Source organism: Pinus tabuliformis, chromosome 4_2, assembly GCF_031772625.1.
Source record: "Pinus tabuliformis cultivar Carrire ecotype Pingquan chromosome 4_2, CPIR1, whole genome shotgun sequence".
NCBI classification, from domain to species: domain Eukaryota; kingdom Viridiplantae; phylum Streptophyta; class Pinopsida; order Pinales; family Pinaceae; genus Pinus; species Pinus tabuliformis.
The window spans coordinates 818,224,416-818,245,203 of record NC_142304.1 but is presented as its reverse complement, the minus strand read 5'-3'; positions in this window follow the sequence as shown (position 1 = coordinate 818,245,203).

The window sequence follows — 20,788 nt, the reverse complement described above, 5'->3', positions numbered from 1 at the left end:
TAGTTGGTTGACCTGATTGGATTTGAGGCTGACCAACTTGTCCAGATGGTTGACCAGACTGGACAGTCGGTTGGCCTTGCTGAACGTAGGGCTGACCGACTTGCCCAGAAGGGTAGCCTTGCTAAACACCAGGTTGGCCTTGTTGCATGCAAGGTTGTCCCGGATTACCAGAAGGTTTCCCAAAATAGGTAAAGGATGAACCACCAGAGGTCGAAGGTTGTCCCTGGAAGGGTTGTCCTTGTGAGCCTCCAGGTTGCCCAGGATAAGGCCATCCATAATACTGCTGCCCATAGGAGGGTTGCGTGTAAGACAGCTGACCTTGATAAGGTGGTCCTTGAAAATTTGCAGGGGGTACTTGGCCACCATGGTAACTAGTGGTACCCCAAGCAACAGATAACAGGACCGTGACATCAATCGCAGGCTGAGAGGGCAAAGGTCTGGGGTAATAAGTATGAGCTCCTCGAGAATCGTAATAATGAAACGGATCTTGGGGGTCTGGATTCTGAAGAGCATGCAAATATTGATCGTATTCCCCCCCTACTGGAATGGAACCAGAAGAAGGTGGGGCATTTAGTGTAGGATCAACAATTCTGGGTGTATATGTCGATGGGCCACTATTTGCTGTTCCAGAGCAAGGTCCATCAATAGTGGTCACAACTAAGGATGCAGTAATGGCACCAACAACAGGGGTTGAAGAAGCCACACCGATAGTTGGGATAGTCGGGACTGAGGTGACAGACACATTGTGAATTTGAGGAATAAAAGACTCCAAGGTCGGAGTGACGGTGTGAGACCACATAAAAATTGTAAGGGAGGTCCTGGAACCCATAACATCCCTCAAAGCCTTATAGTGTAAAGGCAGCGTGACACCAAGACGGGTGACATGAAAAGGTGTAGTTTCCTTTGAGATAGGAATTTCACTGCTGGTTGCAATGGATTCTTCACTCATAATGGGGGATGTGTCCTCCATGTCAGAAGAAGAGATTGGGACCGAAACACTAGGAGGAGTGCTGGGAATATCTTCTTCGGAAGGCTCCCAAACAGGGTTGCAGTGAATATCGTAAGTCTCGTCTTTTGGTGCGCGAGAGTTAATCTGTTGGATACTCAGAATAACAGGGAGAGTATCACTAACAACAGGTATATCAGGAGCAACAGAAGAGGGAGACCCTTGGCTAATTGGAATGGGAGATGGGATTGGTGATTCCACCAGCATGGTGATTCAAAAACCCTAGGAAAACTTAACAAGAAAGAAGCCTACTCAAGCTAACGCAAACAAGATCTAACAGGGTAAATGTGAATGTGGCCGAATAAATTTTAAGACACAGGAACAAAACTTGACTTTTTCATCTTTAAAGAGTCGAGAAAAGGACAAAAATATGACTCTAGTCACCTTCGAATATTTAATGAGCCTGAAGTGACAAGTGCTCAGATGGACCCTTTCTTTTAGGGAGTCCGAAAAGGAATGAAAGTGACTACTCTAGAGAATTAGGCAAAGGTTTACCAGAAAAATCCGTAAAACTGCATATACACCTTGGCACTCATATGAAAACCAAGGACTTTCTGTATGGCAATCAATCATCCTGAATGTTGTGTTCAGTGCGTTACGGTTTGTAAGGCAGCATACACGACTTCCTAGGGATAAAGGATGATAACCTAGTGGGGTCTCCAAACATATACTCGATGGTCCATGGGAGCACAATTTCGTGCTAGACCACTATTGAGTCACAGAAGGAGGAATCACCCAACCTCGAGTGGAAACAAAAGTGACTAGGTTTAACGACGCCGGAGCACGTCTCTAGCCTAGACCTCTAAATAGTGTTCATTATGTTCCAATGCGTTGTTAGATTTATTCAGTTCATTTTAGAGTTGATCTTAGATTATGTTCCAGTTTTCAGGACTTACTGTATGTATACAACAAATCCTAGGATGCAGATAGAAACAATGAAATATCCTTTTTCTTTGATGAACACCTACTTACGGGAGGGTAGAGAGATCATTCCCAAACCAAGAAAACCAAGATAACAAAGGCAGTTACTCAATGCATACAAACATCAATTTTTAAAGTGCACGGATACTACTAATGAGAGATCTTATCGTTTTATTTCCAATATGTAAACTTGAAATGCAAATTCACTTTCACTTTCGTATACTAAATGAATGCAATCCTTTTGATTTTGATGTCTTTAAATCTAGAAGAAACAAATAAGCAGCAAGCAAGTGTGGAAAAAATGGTTGATCCAAACAATTGTAATCTATGTTCGGTAGCGAAAAGAAATCGAATCAATGCCAAAGATTGTTTCAATAACAGTCACTAAACAATCAACCAAAAACAAGCAAAGGGGAAGGCTCAATCAAACCAACAACAAGCTGCAAACGAACCTTGAGCAAACAAGCAACCAAGCCAACCGATTCAAGAGACTTGAAATAATGAACTAGGTCACATAAGCAAAAAAGCAAGATTCATTCAACAAAGCTCACAAAAGAGTGCCTTAATCATAAATAGTGAAAAACAAGTTATCAAACAAGTGAGAAAAGCAAGGGACCAGCAGGACTGATGGACTCAGGAGGCAGAATTGAGAAAATCAATTCTACAGCAATCAGCGCAGGTAATACACAAGCAACAAGCGCTGATAAAGAACTAGCCGCAACAACAAAGCGATGTCAGAGCGGAAGTACACAACTTTTCCGCGATGGTCAGATTTTCAGAATCGTCGCAATTGTGAGGTGTAATTACGTGATGCAAAAAATATTACAAAAGTGTGGGCGCGATGATAGTGCGACTGTTAAATTTAAAGACGCGATGACTTTCAAAACAATAACAGGTGAACCAAAACTCCCAAATCAAAAACAGTCAATCGTTCAATCAAACAGGGGTATTTCCCAGATCAACCTAGGAAAACTCAAGACACTGGTAACTAATCCCCAAAACTTCAAAAATATCAAATCAAAAATCAAGACAAGAGTAAACAAGAAAAGAACAAAGGCCAAATATCCCCAGTGGAGTTGCCAATTTGTGATGCAAGAAAGTGTTCCCTCTGTAGACAAAGGAAACCCCTCTAGCCCTAGAGTGGGTCTTGTCACAAACAAGGACAGATCAACAATAGCTTTCCTTAAATAGTCATAGTTGGAGGCCTACCTTAGTCGGTGGTTGATGGAGTTCCGTTGCACTGCTCCAGCTTTCGCTTCCTTCTCTTGACGAGTGATCAACCTGAAACAATGAAAAGGAAATACAACAAAGCATGTAACCGGAACAACAACATTGATCTATTTACTCACAAAGTCAAGAAGTCATGAGCTATCAAGTACATTACATACAAGAGATAGGAAAACATCATTGATTGTATTAATAATGAAATAAGAGTAAGCTTACAACCAAAGTCTTGACATCACAAGCCTTCTTAGAGGGATCCAACCAGCCTGTTCTTTAAGAATTCACTCTTTGAAGATGGATCTCCCAATACACAAGTCTTTCTCACTCATAAGTTTTACACAAGATTAAGGGCACTTCACAACCTTCCACAAGCTATCAACAATCCCACACTTGTCACACTCACACCAGCTATCTAGCAAACTCACAAGCACTAACAACACTGCTCAACTAGCCAACTATCAGCAACTAGCAATGCATAGCAGTGGTGAGAGTTTAAATAGGATGAGGAGTCTCCATGAAAGGTGGAAGAGTGAGCTTATCTTCAAGGAAGGTAGCACAAATGACGGAACAACCATGCCAGAGAAAGGAGGGCGATACAAACTATGTCAACAACCAGGTCTGGAGTCGTCTGGAAGGCTGATTGTTGAAACAAATTCTCCTAATCTAGATCATTACGGGGGAATAACTAATCTTTAGCGTTGACATCGCTATTGAATAACGTAGCTAGTCAGGTCATCGCTGAAGATTACAAGTAACCTCACGTTGGGACATGAAATCGGACTATTGCGAGAATCAGGTGTACTTCCGCAATGGCAGTGCTTCTGGACTGTTTATGAGTGCTCTTCAGTGTGTATACTTAGTCCACAGACATGATGAGGCAGATAACTTAGGAAAAATGGGTCATTTGGCAACATCAGAGAGCATTTGTCTAATGTGAGCATGTTTGACTTGGACACATGACACGGTAGAAGGACTGGAGTGAAGACAGTGACAAATTACTGTGTAACAGGGCCACTTGTGTATGGCTTCAATCAACTGCCATTCACCTTTCCTAGGAAGGGATATCCATTCAACTTAACTAACTAGACCGCACCACCACCCTAACTAGTGCATCCTGAATTTTCGTGGAAATTTATCATACTTACTATCATACAACAACACCAAGTCATTCACCTTAAAAGTATGTAGCTTAATATGTCAATCATGCCATGCTTTTTCACGCTACTTTTGGACCTGCTAGTGAAATCTAGCCAAATCTCTCTTCTTCAAGCTCATCCAAATACGCAAGAATTTCTTCCAGGGCTCTATGATCTGTCATAACTGTGAGTGCCACTATGTGCAGACTAGGCACAATGTACTCCATGGGCATCACCACTTCAACCCCGTATACCAACCTAAAGGGTGTTTGTCCCATTAACTTCTTGCACGTCGTCCAATAAGCCCACAGTACTGCAGGTATGTGTAGGTCCCAATCACTTCACTGAGCACTGCAAACCTTGGTCAGTACGTTTTCAAGCAATTTGTTAAACACCTCCACCATCTCGTTAGCATGTGGGTGATAAGGAGTACTCTTTTGGTGATATACCTGAAATTATTTTGTCAACGCGCTAATCGTTTCCTTCAGAAAGTGCATACCCCGATCACTCATCAAAATCTTTTGGCATCCAAATCTTGTTAATACATGCTCAAATAGGAACTTTGCAGCTGTCGCGCTTGTGCAATCCTTCATAGGATGTGCCTCTACCCATCGTGTCAAATACTTCGTCATGGTGATGGTATACCTCACCCCTTTCCTCCCTTGTGCTGAATGGGTCCTACAAAATCTATTCCCCACTTCTTGAAAGTTTGCAACATCATTTGTGGATTCAAGGGCATTTCATCCCTCTGTGATGGCCTACCCATTCACTGACATACATCACACGCCTTACAATATGATTTTGAATCCTGATGAAGGGTTGGCCACCATAACCCTGCACGTAAAATCTTCTGCGTAGTTGCTCTCCCCGCTTAATGTCCTCCCATAGCACCCCCATGAGCATCCACGACGATGTTGTTTCTCTCGAACTCTAGTACATATCTTCACAATATCTCATCACACCCCATTTTGTATAGATGCCCAACAATGATAGAAAAATCTTCTACATGCACCACTAATTCCTTCTTTTGCTGGATAGAGTATCATTCTGGTGCAGTTCCTATCGTTAGGAAGTGTATTATATCCTCAAAATGTCCATCCATGATGCGCACATCAAAAAGCTGCGCGTCAGGAAATCCTTCTTCCAAATTAGTAGGTTCTTCCCTTATTTCGATGTGCAACAGATGATTTGGTCCCACGTTTAATCTTCCAGGCTTCACAACAACTTCAAAATCATATTCTTGGAACAATAAGAGCCATCTAAAGATTCGTCCCCCATAACACAGGCTTATTGACCAGATACTTTAGCGCGGAGTGATCCATATACATTTTAAAATGGCCTCCTAACAAGTAGTGCTGGTACTTCTGGAGCACATACACCATATTTAGCCCCTCAAGTTCAGTGGTAGAATAGTTCTTCTCTGCTTTGGATAACCTACGGCTTGTGAATGCAATAGGATGGTCCAAGCATTTGCCTCCATCCTGTGTTAGTACTGCCCCCACGCTATACATGATGTGTCGACATGTACATGAAATTCTTTATTCCAGTCTGGAAAGATTAGAATCAACGTGGTAACCATTTTGTCTTTTAATATATCCAAGCTTTTCTTACAGTCATCATTCTAGCAGAACGTGACATCCTTCTTCAACAATTTTTCCATCGGCGTGGTGATCTGGGCATAGCCTTTGATAAACTTTTTGTAGTATCCTGTATGTCCCAGAGTAGCACGCAACTGTTTCACACTCCTTGGTGCTTCCAAGTTCAATATCACCACAATTGTCACGGTGTCTACCATCAGTCCTTGTTTATAAACCACATGCCCCAATAGGTTCCCAAAAAAAGGTAGAATAGACACTTCTTGAGGTTGAGCACGTTCTAGTATCTTCGACAAGTATTCAGCATTAGGCGCATGCTTGCTATGTGGTGCTTAACCAGCTCAAATATAGTCCAGTAATCAAAATATACCTCCAGGAACTTATGAATAAAATCCTTAAACGTTGCAACAACCACGTGCGAAAAGATTGCAGGTGCATTCTTCAATCCAAATGGCATTACGGTGTATTGAAAACAAACCCACTCATTCACGAAGGTCGTCTTGCTCCTATCCTCCGACGCGATTTTGATTTGGTGGTACCTAGAGAACCCATCAGTGAAGGAATATTCTTCTTGGACACCTACATTGTCCAACACTTCATCCATGAACGGAGTCGGGAAAGGATCATGCACACATGCATCATTCAATTTTCTAAGATCCATGCATATCCTTATCTCATCCTTCTGCTTCTTCTCTTGCACCACCATTGGGCTTACCCAATCAGATTCTTCCACAGGCTCAATCATGCCTGCCACTAGAATCTTGTCTAGCTCTAAGTGGACATTTTCCTTGTATTTTGGATTGAGGCGATAAGGCCTTTGCTTAATTGGCTTTGCATCGGGATTTAACGTGATCTTCATCACTCCTTGATCTCTGATTATTCTTTTTAGATCTATAAACTTGTTCAAGAATAAGTCCTGGTATTCCCGGAGTAATTCAATGACCTTATCCACCGCCACGTCGTCACAATAGTCTCCAATCTTCATGAATTTGGGTTCTACCTCTGTACCAATGTTCACTTGTTTTGCTTTCACCGGCACGGTTATATCAGGGTTCTCAATCTGTTGTCCTTGAACCTCACGATGGTCTTGTGTTTCCAGAATGTTAACCTTTCATGGATCCTTGTCCTCATCTTCTACAGTTACATTATAACATTTGAGTGCATGACTTAGCTGAACATCCCATTCAAGCTTAATTAGGTCTAAAGGATCATGTGGTATCCTAAAGATGACTGCTTTCACCTCTTGTAGCACCTCATCAATACTGTCAAACCTATCCTCAAAACTAAATGTCATCATGAATCCTTCACGTAGGATATCCTAGTCACCTATCCCATGGCGGAGCTCTGTTTCTATATACCAATTCATTGGGATAACATCCAGGGTATGACAGAACAGGTGCACCCACTTAGGTTAGGGCTTTTCTCCATAAGCCTGCGTCCATTTTGCCAGATGCATGCGTGGATCATTCTGCCCATCATACTTGTCTATCAATCACATCTTAGGCTTCCCAAATTGTGTTCTCATCATCCTCTTTTACATTCATGCTAATCATTAAATCTTCCCTTGTGCATACCCCACCATCTTGCGGGCATAGCATGCAGTGCCCAGTCCAAAGCCTGGAAGCGCTGCTTTTCTGGTACCTCGCTTTCAAATGCATCCAAAAAGATATCTACCTCATTCAATCTGTCATAAGTAGGTAGATTAATTACTTTTGATGACACACAATGCAGCGACCGGGTCATCATGTTGCAATTCAGCGTAGTTACTTCCTGTAACCGATTCTATCAGCGTTCTATTTCTTCATCGGAATCTGAAGTGCAGGAACTGTCATGATCCCATGTAATCCGTCCATCCATGGTGGGATTCACTTAGTCTTGGTCTCATGCTGTTATCTTATAGATGCAGTCCAAATCATCATCACTCTCATAATCGTGGACTAATTCCGTATAGCACGATCCTTCAACAGGATCCAAGGGTATTATTATGCACAGCGATTTCTTCTTAAAGACCATCTTTCACTTCATCAGATTCATTACCCCATTCATATTAGTAGCCCAGTCAATTTGTAGGAGCATAGGGTAGGGATTGCTATCGTCCACTATCTCTATTACTGTTGGCTTATATGGGCCTGACCCAGGTTCGGAAGAATTATTTAGCCAAACAAATCTCACAGCTACTGGCCCTTTCGGCAACAACCCACGGAGCGCGGACTGAGGTCTCACCTGAGGTAGTAGGGAGGGTGCTAGAACCAGGTTTTCACACCTTTGGGATGTCTAGATGTGGTTTGGAGGGTTTTCACACCGTTCTGCAGCCTCGCGCTGCTCTACGTCCGTGTAGATCTAGATTCAGGTTAATTCGTAATATTAATTACTTGTATAAATCAGATCTTCTTAGTAGGGTGTTTAAGCAAACATTTAATAGATTTACCCAGTTCACACACTTAGAATAAACTCAAATTCACATACATTCATAACATAATCATATGCACATAGATCAAATAGTTATATTAATTATGCAAAAATTTAGATCCGCGATAATTCAGATTTAACACAGAATTATAGAAGCAACTTATCTTTATCCCCACTTTATCACCAATACATCCAGATCCGTGTTACAGGGAAAAGTGTCTATTTAGGACTGCTCTATCCCACTAAGGTGTGACAGCTGCCTTAGAAACAAACAGAGAAAAACTACTTTTGTATTTCCTTTATGAATTATAGATAGAGAGGAATAGAAAGAACCAACCTGTGTCTTGCGCTAATCCTTTGATCCAATCCCTCTCTTATTTGATGGTCTCCAGCTACCTGCTCCCTTTGCATACCCAGCTTCACAAAGTACCTGTAAGATCATAGAAGAAGAGCACTATACAAAGACATGGATCTATATTCATAAACAACTTAGGATCAGATTTAAGTTAACCATACAAATGTAACAAGCATCAATGATACACAAGCATGGAGGAGAACTCAAATAGTTTTTATTGATAAACAAGAAAAGATCCAGGAGGAGTTACAACCAGTGGTTCCGACCCAGCATCAACCTCCCAGTAAAGAAGCCCCTCTTCACCTCAAACAAAGCATAAATCACCCAACAATCTGATGTTTGTCTCTAGAAACCAACAACAATTGCTTACAATATGCAAAATTCCAGCCTCTGGATCTCTGGGATGAGGGATCCATATACAGATATCTGTAAGGAGGATGAGTCAGCTTGTGATTTGATTAGTGTCTTCTCTCTGTCAGTTCTTGCTTCCACTTGGAGACTGAGGGCCTCTTACTCATCCTTGGTCGAATTCAGTGAGGCAAGTGTCACAGGAGAAGATTCTAGAAGCTTCCATTGCCTCTCCACCTCGCGGAATGACACTGCCATTTGTCATTTCTCTCCCATCGCACCCTACAGAAGGGAGTTTTGAAATGCAACGCACCCTCACAGTGTATTTAGGTGCAATGCAACGCACTTAGCCAGTGGAGCAGCTGAAATGATCCTGTTTTGACCAATTCTGAGCAGTTTCTGGTGGAGAACTTATAGGAGAAGCTGTAATCTGTTGACCTTGTTCCTTTAGGGGTTAGAACAACACTTTTAGGGACTTAGGAGCCCTTGGCTTATGGACATTTCATGCTTGGAGTTGTAAGGCACAAAAATGTCTATAACAGTTGCCCCCTAAAGTATGAGGCCGTTAACCTTTTGGTGTTGGGTGAAATGCTTTATTATGAGGATCCGAAGTTCTTTCAATGTTGGGAGGAGACCTGTAATAAGATACAATACAATACATTATCTTCATACTGTTTTCATGATCTAGCTGAGGCGAGCATTCCCATGCTCAACTTTATAAATTCATTTTCATGTACATAGGACAGACAATCGTCTGAGTGTAGACTGATGATTCTGATAGAGCCATCATCCTTTTGGTAGGATGATTATTTGTGCTGCAATGATGTACATTTAATGTCTTTATTTCTCTGAATATATATCGCAGCCTGGATGGATGAAACTAGATCCGGGGTCTTCAATCTCGTCCGATCTTCACTCGAAGTACAAGTCGATCCATGTGAGAAATGTTTTGAAGTCGAACATGGAAAGACATCGCTTGATTACCAGTCAATGAGGTAAACTGTTAACAAGCGCGAGAGGAATCACCGATAATGATAATGATCATCAAGGTACTGCAGTACAATTCACGTGGTGTGAATAAAGGACTTGGCGTCAAACACCACGCAAAATCTTTTGGTCGAAGGCCATTGATGTAAACCTGTCGCCGGAAGTGAGAAACTTGCCATTGAGGCATGCAAGCTTCAAAGTACTGAATGGGGTGTTCCTAGATCAACTTCTTGGATAATGAGCTGATGTCGACAAGAAGTGATCCGTCACAGGAGGGCCTTAAGGAATCCCACATCAATGACACGGAACGGAGCAAATGATTTTGATGGAGGTGAAAACGATCTGATGATATAAGGTTCAGGGTGGCGGTCATGAAAGAATGGAGTATAATGTATGGTAGTGGGTGAGACACATGTGACTTCTCTGGATGACTTCTCTTGAACATATCGGCGACACTGATGTGATGGATTGGTAGCATTAAACCCAAATGTGGATGGTATGGCGTGACCATGGTGATGTGACCGGTGAATGAAACAACCCAACCCGACTTGGACACGGAGTGGAAGTGTCATGTTCAAGAGCGACTTGCTACCAACAAAGTTTCTTTGAGATTTCTTCCCAATTTTCCCCCAGTCATTGCTGACCAGTACCTCTTTATTTTTGTCAAGCTTGAGGAGGATAACATATGCTTGTTCTATAATTTTCCCTTCGGGCAAACCCATCGCTATGTTTTAACGAGCCTAGCGATAGTGAAACTCGTTCTCGTCTAAAGACAAGTTTGTCGCTATTAATCTTTTTAACGAGTTTAACGACAAAGATAACTCGGTCCTTTTCAATTTTAGAGAGTCTGAAAAGGGACATAAAGGTAACTCCAAAATTCCTTTTTCGTCATCTAATCCCTTAAGTCCGAAAAAGTATAAAACAATACAGAAGGGATGAATTTTCGATAGTTTTAACGAGCCGAACAAAACAAGCGCTCGATCTTTTTGTGTAATAATCCCTCAGGTCCAAAAAGATTAAAATCTAGAGGAGGGATAGCACTTCCTGTCCCTTTAACGAGCTGGAGAGGCCAATGGCTCGGCAATCTTTTCATATTTTACGAGTCAGTTGAAAAGAGCTTAAAGGAGACTCGTCTTTTGAGGAACGAGTGATAAAACGGGTAGCAGCTGATTCCAAGTAAGGTTTGGAATTTTCCAATCATGGCAGTGTCACAAGGATGGCTAGTGAAATCACTCTGATCCGGATTTAAACAGGAACGCAAAAAATTACAGAGATAACCATATACACAAAGATGCAGCGAAAATAATACTTCATTTCATTAATGGAAAATACTGAAATATGCTTACAACCAGAAAATGGAAATAAACTAGCTAGGGCGATGGTAGCTTATCTCTGAGAAGAGATGTGATGGCTACATGCCTCTGAACTGTGTTACAATGAGGCTCGAAGGCCTATTTATTGTTGAGAAACAATGGAAAACCCTTAACATTCCAAAACCTAGCCCTAGGAGATGAAACACCAAACTGTGGGCCCCGTTTGGGGGTAAGTTGGTACATCAACTTCCCGGGGTCGTAACTTTGGCATATGATCTCCGTTTGACGCGTACAATAGCTCATTAGAAAGATCTATCCGAGCACTATCATGGGATGGACCGATGTTGCCCCCGGATTCCCCAAAAAACGTCGTTTAGGGCCTCAAAACGGCTCCGGAAGTTCAGGACCCGAAAAACTGCTAAAAATAGTAAGTTGTGCTACAATTAAGGAAACTGAAAATGCTGAGAAGGAAAATGGTGGGGGTCCAGGTGGACTTGGCAGGTGGCCACCAATATCCACCTGGATCATTCCTCGCCCCTTAGGAAGCAATGGTCCCCATTGCGTTGAGCTCCTCCATGAGATGAGGAAACTTCTGCTGAACTTGTTCCCTGGTGAGCCACTTGCCCTGCTGAAGGAGTTGGCCTACTTTGACAACTCGATACAGTTGGATATTCTGTTGGCGAGTGTTCTTGATCTGTGTGTCCATGATCCGATCAGTTGCAGCTTGTTCCATGCAATCTGGATTTAATTCTATGGGTTTGAGCTGTTCTGCAATGTCGGATGTGTCTAGCAATGGTGGAAAGTATGGCCGAAGGTGGTCCACATTGAACACTGGGTGCAGGCCAAGGAATGGGGGAATTTTGAGCTCAAATGCATTGTCTCCCATAGCCTTAGTAATGGTGTAAGGACCATATCAGAGTGGTCTCAATTTCCGATAGGCTCCAGTAAGGCGTTCCTTTTGCAAATGCAACCAGACTTTGTCGCCCACCTGAAACTTGTGTGGCACCCGATGTTGATCATGTCGCTGCTTGTACTTGGCATTTGATTTCTCAAGAATGTCATGGACCTGCTGGTGAATATGTTGGATGTGCTCAATGAAGCTGGTGGCCTTATCTGTTTCGGACTGGACATGAGCTGAATTTATGTGAGTAGCTGCAAGTGGCATGGCCACATCAATGGGGCATAGTGGCTGGAATCCCAAACCCACCTGAAAAGGGCTATGGCCAGTGGAGCTGTGAAGAGCTCAGTTGTAGCTGTGCTGAACATAGGGGAGGCTCTCGTCCCATGTGCGTGGATGCTTTGAGTTATACATGAGCAGAATGTGCACAATCATCCTATTGACAACCTCTGTCTGGCCATCAGTTTGAGGATGGAAGGCTGTGGACTTCGTGAGTTTGGTGTCCAGCATTGACCAGAGACTTGACCAAAATGTGCTGAGAAACCGACTGTCCCGATCTGAGATGATAGACTGTGGGATCCCAAAGTGCACCCACACTCGTTCAAAGAAGAGTTTAGCAGTGGCTTCTGCTGTGATATTCTTCTTGCAGGCCACCATAATGGCCATCTTCGAGAACCTGTCGACGACCACAAAAACACAGTCATTTCCATGATTAGTGGAAGGAAGGCCTGACATGTAATCCATGGAGATGGATTCCCAAGGTCGACTAGGGGTAGGCAACGGGGTATAGAGGCCGTGCTTCTTAATGGCCGGTTTGGCAATGGCACAGGCAATACATGATCGGATGTACTTCCCAACATCCTGTCGAAGATTCGGCCAATAGAAATAATTTTGCAGTACTGCCACTGTTTTCTCGACCTCGAAATGCCCAGCAGCCTGACTGTAGTGTGCTTCCCAAATCATCTTGGCACGCTTGCTTGAAGGAACACAAAGGTGACCGAGGTGGCATAATAGAGCATCCTGGAGGTGAAAATCTGCAACCTGCCGACCCTCCAAGAGTGTCTGGTATGTGTGGCCGAATTCTGGGTCGCTTTTGTAGAGAAGTGGCCAATCAGAAGTCTCGTGCCCACAAGAGTTGAGCACGGTGGTTAGCACCACGATCGGTGGTCGACTGAGGCAATCTGCAAAATTATTGGTGCTGCCCTTTTTATACTTGATATTCAAGTGAAACTGTTGCAGGTATGTAGACCACTTCTGATGGCGATCATTCTGCAATTTCCCTTGGGTCTGTATGAACTGCAGAGGCGGTGGTCTGTGTGGATGACCATTTCCTTCCCCAAAATGTAATGCTTCCATTGTCGGCAGGCCTGTACAATGGAATACATCTCTTTATCATAAGTGGGGTACTTCCGGACTGTGTCTGAAAGTGTTTCACTGTGATATGCCACTGGATGTCCATGTTGAGTAAGGACTGCCCCAATAGCATAGTCAGAGGCATCTGTCTCGACCTCAAATGGTTGTTGTAAATCTGGCAACGTGAGCACTGGTGCCGTACAGAGGCGATCCTTCAACTCCCTGAATGCCTTCTGTTGAGATTCAGACCAAAAGAATTTTGCTTTTTCCCCGCCCTTGGTGACTTGACTCAAGGGCCAAGAAATATGAGAAAACCCCAACACAAACCTACGGTAGAAGTTGGCAAGACCTAGAAAGCTGTGGAGCTCTGTTAGAGTGGTTGGAGAGGGCCAATCCCGAATGACTTGGATCTTGGCTGGATTAACATGCACCCCCTGTTCATCAATGATGTATCCCAGATACTGAACCTGGGTCATGCCAAAAGTGCATTTCTCCAAATTGGCACATAGCTTGTGTTGCCGCAGTGTTTGGAGGACCTGTCGGATGTGGTGGAGGTGCTCTTCCCAACTCTGGCTGAAGATCAGAATGTCATCCAAGTATACTACTACAAAGGAGTTGGTGAATGGCCACAAGATGTCATCCATTAGCCTCATAAAGGTTGCAGGAGCATTCGTCAATCCGAAAGGCATGACCAACCATTCGAAGAGGCCCTCCTTGGATTTGAAGGCAGTCTTCCACACATCGGAGGGTTCGATTGGTACCTGGTGATATCCCGACTTCAGGTCGATCTTGCTGAAATATTTCGCCCCCTTTAGTTGGTCTAGGAGGTCATCAATCCACGGGATTGGGTACCTATTACGAATAGTGATCTTGTTCAGCGCCCGATAGTCAATACAGAGTCTCCACGTCCCATCCTTCTTCTGTACCAACACGATCGGGCTCCCACAGGGCGATGAACTCGGACGGATGTGACCTTTCTGCAGGATCTCCTGAATCTGCCTCTTGATTTCATCGTTCTCCAGAACGGAGCGCCGATAAATTGGTCCATTGGGTAGCGGCGCACCTGGGGTCAGATCGATGGAGTGCTTGACTTGATAGTGCAGAGGAACCCCTGCCGGGGAGGTGAAGATGTCCTCGTACTCCTCCACAATCTTGTCCATCTGTAGTTGTCATGTAGAGGGGCCCCGTTTGGAGGCCGCGGCCACTGTCTTCTTATTTCCTTGAGGGCGTATCATCAGGAAAACAAATTTCCTGGTTTTGGAAATGATCTTACCGCATTGTTTTGCAGTAATCAAAGAGAGGGCGGCAGGTGGTGCTACCTCTGGTATCCTGAACAACTTATTTCCCAATGTAATAATAACAGCACGGGGCCTTGATTCATACATAGCATGTCGCTTCCACAAGTATGGTTGTCCTAGTAATACATCACAAACTTCAAGGGGAGCAATGTCACACAATACCTCATCCGTGAAGGGCTTGATGTTGTATGGAAGGCGACACTGCTGGCTCACGCGAAGATCTCGTCCTTGGTGAAGCCACCCAATGGTGTATGGTTGTGGATGTGCTGTGGTCGGTAGGCCCAACCGCTTCACGACCTCTGCCGAAATGAGGTTCTTTTGACTCCCGCTATCAACAATGAACTGTATCGGGGAGCCCTTTACCCACATCTGGGAGTGGAAGAGACGCTCCTCCTCCTCTGGATCTTCGGGTTCATTTTTCTGGATCTTTGCGGTAGCAACAGTGGCGCTGGGGTCCGCATCAATGATCTGCTTCCCTTTTTCATACCCCTTATCGGGTTCTGACTCAGAGTCGGAACATGCATCTGATTCTGAAACCTTTAGCTCGGCCACCAGTGACTGCTTGGCCCGACACTCACTTGTGTTGTGAGTGGAGCTCTTATGGAACTCGCACCATTTTCCAGTGTCCTTTCTCGGCTTCACGGCGCTGTTCTTTGCTTGCAGCTTCGGCTGGTTGTCTTGGGTTGTCCCGCCTTGGCTTTGTCCTTTGTTCTGTGGTTTAGGGGCACCTTTCCCCTGCTTTGGATTCGCAGATCCAAAGTCTCGCTTCTTTTGTTTAAACCTCTGCTCGACCTTGACGGCATACCGGTATGCCGCGCCGAGCGAGGGGATGTTTAGGAATTGTATTTCTTCCTGGATGTACTTGTGCAGGCAGCCACGGTATTTGAGTATCAAATGTTGCAACGAATCCTTGATACCCAAATTTGTACGAAGGGTATGGAAAAGATTGGTGAACTCCGGCACGTCTTGGTCCCTTCCCTGCCGCAGCGTGGTCCACTTTATGTATTCATCCTCATAGCTCCCGACAGGGTAGTACTGCTCCTTGATGGCGTCCCGGAACGAATCCCAGGTGGGTGCGGCTGAAAATAGTGAGCCAGTACTTTCATCCTTTTGCTCGCAGTAGGTTTCCCACCAGTCCTTGACGTGGGGGGCTGCTTTGAGGAGAGCAAACACAATCTTTTCCCGACTCGAAAATTCATGAACAGAAAAATAACCCTCTAGCAGATTTAACCATTTATCTACGGCATCTGCGTCTATCTAACCCTCGAATATGGGGATTTCAAAATTAACTTGTACCTTAAAGGGTGTGGCGTTTCCAGAGTAGCTGCTGGAAGCCGATGCGTTGCTTCTGGGTAGCCGCTGAAGGATTTGGGCAAAGTTGTCCATCATCGCGTTCCGTTGTCGCTCGAGGGCTTCTTCGAGCAAGATTTTGATGGGATCTCCTGCCCCCTCGTCTTTCTTCTCGTCCGCCATGGGAGGCCGTCGGGATTTGCGAGGCTGATCTTGCAAAGGTTCAACCAGTTCAAGCCCTAACTCCTTATATCCCGACCTTGTTGGGGACATGCAAAGAAAAACAGAGAAAAAGCAGACCGCTCTGATACCACTGATCCGGATTTAAACAGGAACGCAACAAATTACAGAGATAACCATATACACAAAGATGCAGCGGAAATAATACTTCATTTCATTAATGGAAAATACTGAAATATGCTTACAACCAGAAAATGGAAATAAACCAGCTAGGGCGATGGTAGCTTATCTCTGAGAAGAGATGTGATGGCTACATGCCTCTGAACTGTGTTACAATGAGGCTCGAAGGCCTATTTATTGTTGAGAAACAATGGAAAACCCTTAACATTCCAAAACCTAGCCCTAGGAGATGAAACGCCAAACTGTGGGCCCCGTTTGGGGGTAAGTTGGTACATCAACTTCCCGGGGTCGTAACTTTGGCATATGATCTCCGTTTGACGCGTACAATAGCTCATTAGAAAGATCTATCCGAGCATTATCATTGTTGGAACAAGCAACATCGGTCCATTCCATGGACCCATGTTGCCCCCGGATTCCCCAAAAAACGTCTTTTAGGGCCTCAAAACGGCTCCGGAAGTTCAGGACCCGAAAAACTGCTAAAAATAGTAAGTTGTGCTACAATTAAGGAAACTGAAAATGCTGAGAAGGACAATGGTGGGGGTCCAGGTGGACTTGGCAGGTGGCCACCAATATCCACCTGGATCACACTCTTCGCAGCTGTTCCTCAAAATGGGTAAACAATCAAATGGAGGTGAATGATCGGCCAATGAAAAGTGGAGGTAACGGTGCAAACACGACCAAGGCTTTAATGGCTGAAGTACTACATTCACGATGGTTATTTACCGGGGAATAGTTCATTTTTTAATGAGCTTAAACACGGGTGGAAACATTTTCTCATGTCTTATGTTTATTTTTTAACGAGCTTGAACTATGTGCTAAAACTGCTCGATTAATCCAGTCTTGTGATAAGAATGTCTCATATAAAAACGGAAACTTTTAGAGATTTGCCCCACATCCTTTCTTTATGCAAGTTAGGAAACGACCAATCCTACGAGTTTAAAGGGTTAGAGGTCCTAAAAATTTAAAAAATAAATAGTCACTCTTCGCTTGCATTCCAAAAGGTTTGCATGCCCCCAGGTATAAAACAGAGTTTCAAGGTTACCCCTTCTTTAGTCCGTTAAAACATTTGTTTTACCGAGAGCGGCCTACCTCTTACAGGTTACCCAAAGATTGTTCTATTCACAGCGCAAACAAAACACTTCTTCGGCGATGTCTACCGGGGTAAACAAAGGTGAGCGGCGATGCTCGCCAACTCTCATAACTTTGACAAGAGAATCTTGTTCCAGTCCAACTCCCTCTTCCAATCACGGACGGGAGTACGAAGGTCATATTCTCTCGTGGAAACCTACCCTATACCCGAATTTTTCCTACCGAAGCAGGCCAGGGTGCATTCCCCCTGGGTTTCAGTCATATCCCTCAGAATCACTCGCGCTCATCAGGAGGATGGACTGGAGATTGAGACATTTCTTGCGTGAAAAGACCATTCAGGGATGGTATATGACTATTTGCTATGCGTGATCTGGGAAATGAAAGCTGGTCCATGAGCTTGACCACTCTTCCTTCGTGCGGAAAACACATCAATCTAAAGAGTGATGAGACAATGGCTCTCATGCAATAAATATAGTCTCGTCCAAGGAGTAGATTGTAATCTAGAGGTCCTTGAACTACCATTATGTTCATGTGAACGGTTTTCCCTCTCAATGTTATGGGCACATCGGGAAGGATCCCTAACGGTCGACTGGTTCCTTTATCAAAGCCTGTCAGATTTCTCATCTCAGGCAAAAGTGATGGCCAACCAAGCGCTTTCCAAGCAGTTGAGGAAAGGATACTCACAGAAGCCCCCTCATCTATGATGGTACCAGCCATAACCATTCTATATATTTGAAAATAATTCGGAATGGTACACTAGCTGGTAAACGGGGTCTGCCTAGTTGATTCCAGTCAAAGGAGACAACTAGGTTGCTTGGAGGTGGGACCGAATAGACGACCGGGTATGACTCTGACGAACTTCCTTCCTACGGTAAAGGAACGGGTAAATTGCCCCCATGTTTGTTGGAGTCTGTGCTTATGAAAAGAATTTGGACGGTGTCATCCTTGTTCTCTTCAGTGATTGTATCATTTGAAGATGGAACCTCTGAAGGCAAGACTGGGTCAACTGCCGCCTCGACCTTTTGACTTTCGTCTGGTATGGATTCAGATGGTTCATCTTCAATGACAGATGCTTCGGCCGACCACCTAAGCGGGTTAGCCAGATTTTCAACTAGTGACGGACTCGACAAGATTTTTTTTATATCCAGGAGGAAGTCATAACGGTGAAACCGGACGATCATCCAAAACTCTTTTAGCTTCGTCTAAGAAGGGACAATGGTGGACGGCATGATCGCCTTCGCACAGTTTACAAGGAAATCTATATTTTCCTTTTTGTCCTGGGGCTTCACTTTCACTAGTTGACGGTGTGTTTTCAACATGATCATCAGAGGTTGACGACACCGGGTTGTGCAAACGAGGAGACCAGTCCCTTAAGATCCGAGGGATGCAAGGACAATCTCTGTGAAAGTGGTCCCCTTTGCAAATGACACATGGCGATTTAGGCCTGGTCGGTGCGGTGTGTGAATTTTCGTTAGACGACACTCATTTTCCCCCATTCGCTTTCGGCTCCTTCTTCTTCTTCTCCTTCTTCTTCTTTTCCTTCTTCTCCTTAGGAACTTGACTTTTGGCTTTACCAGCCCCATCAAGCGAAGAGGAAGGAGGAGAGGAAGAATTAGAGGAAGTAGAAGGTTGGTCGGTAACTCTGGTCTCATCTAATTGCTGATTCGATTGTTCAGGAATAGTGATGTTCTGAACGACAGAGGTTGAGAAGAGCCATACAGGCAAACCAATTGTCAGTCCTAGAAGCGACAATGTGGCCATATGGGGTGCACCAACATCTCCCCAAGGGGAGAAGGGACTAGTATTTCCTCCAAGGGGAATTCCTTGGTTGGTGGACTCCATTTTCTCAACCCAAGATCAACGTAGGAAAGGGGTAATGAATATTCCGTTTAAAATAAATTTTTAGACACTCTGACACAACTTGTTTTTTCAGTTTTTAAGAGTCGAGAAAAAACAAAAGATGACTCTAGTCGCCTTCGATTTTTAATGAGCCTGAAGTGACAAGTGCTCAGATGGACCTTTTCCGTTAAGGAGTCTGAAAAGGAATGAAAGGGACTACTCTGGAGATATAGGTAGAGGGAGTACCAAACCAATCGCAAAACTGCAGAATACGTTTTACGGTACGGCAGTCAATCTTCCCAAATGCTGTGTTCAGTGCATTGCGATCGATAGGGCGGCAGACACGGCTTCCTAAGGATAAAGGATTTAAGCCTATAGGGGTCTCCCAAAATATACTCGACGGTACGTGGGAGCACAAGTCCGTACTGGCACTTATCGTCTCAAAGTGGAGGAATCACCCAACCATCAGTGAGGACAACAGTTACCAGGCTTTACGATGCCAGAATACATCTCTAGCCTAGACCTCTAAATGTTGTGCGTTAAGTTCCAAAGAGTTGTTAGATTCATTGAATTTATTTTAAGTCGATCTTGTTTATTAAGTTTGCCTTTCGGGTTCACCACGAGATGTAGATGTAATTCCTAAAATGCAATCTAAAGATGATAAACAAACTTTTATCTCTTTTGTGCAATGAAAATCCTAGCTACTAGGGGAAAAGAAAGACAGAATCTTTTCTCAAAGAGCAAAGAGCACACTATAAATGCACTTAATCAAGCCAAACAGACTGTCTATATGCAAATGCACATGCATGTATTTGTTTTTGACTTTCTTAGTATTGATGCTAAAAAGAAAGTTGATGTACAAATCTGAATTTCTTTTCAAGCGACAAATATAAACAAGTTCTTTTTCGAAATCAAAAACAAAGATGATTACGACACCTTACGATTTTGAAATGAACACTCGTTCTTGACACTAGAAAATCACAAATTCAGACCAAAGGCAATAGTAACAGGATAATCGACCATCAACAGCAATCAAACTTTCTCCTATGATCGAAATCGACACTTGCGACAGATTCAAATCAAAGGACGACAGTACGACTATTCTACTTTTGCATTGGAAAACTGTAAATGACTCAACAAACACACAAAAACATCTACAGTTGTTTTGTACAAAGGAGGCAGAATAACAGCAAGGAAAAGAGGCTCCAAACAGACATATACTGATCACAGGCAGCAAAATTCAGGGATAGAACTGGAAAGAATGTAGCACAAGAACCACAGCTGCACAGAGCTAGTCTGATCAGCGCACCTGTAACACAGAGAATCTGAAATGCAGCGCAGGTTGCCCTTTCGGGAAGTGCGCTGAA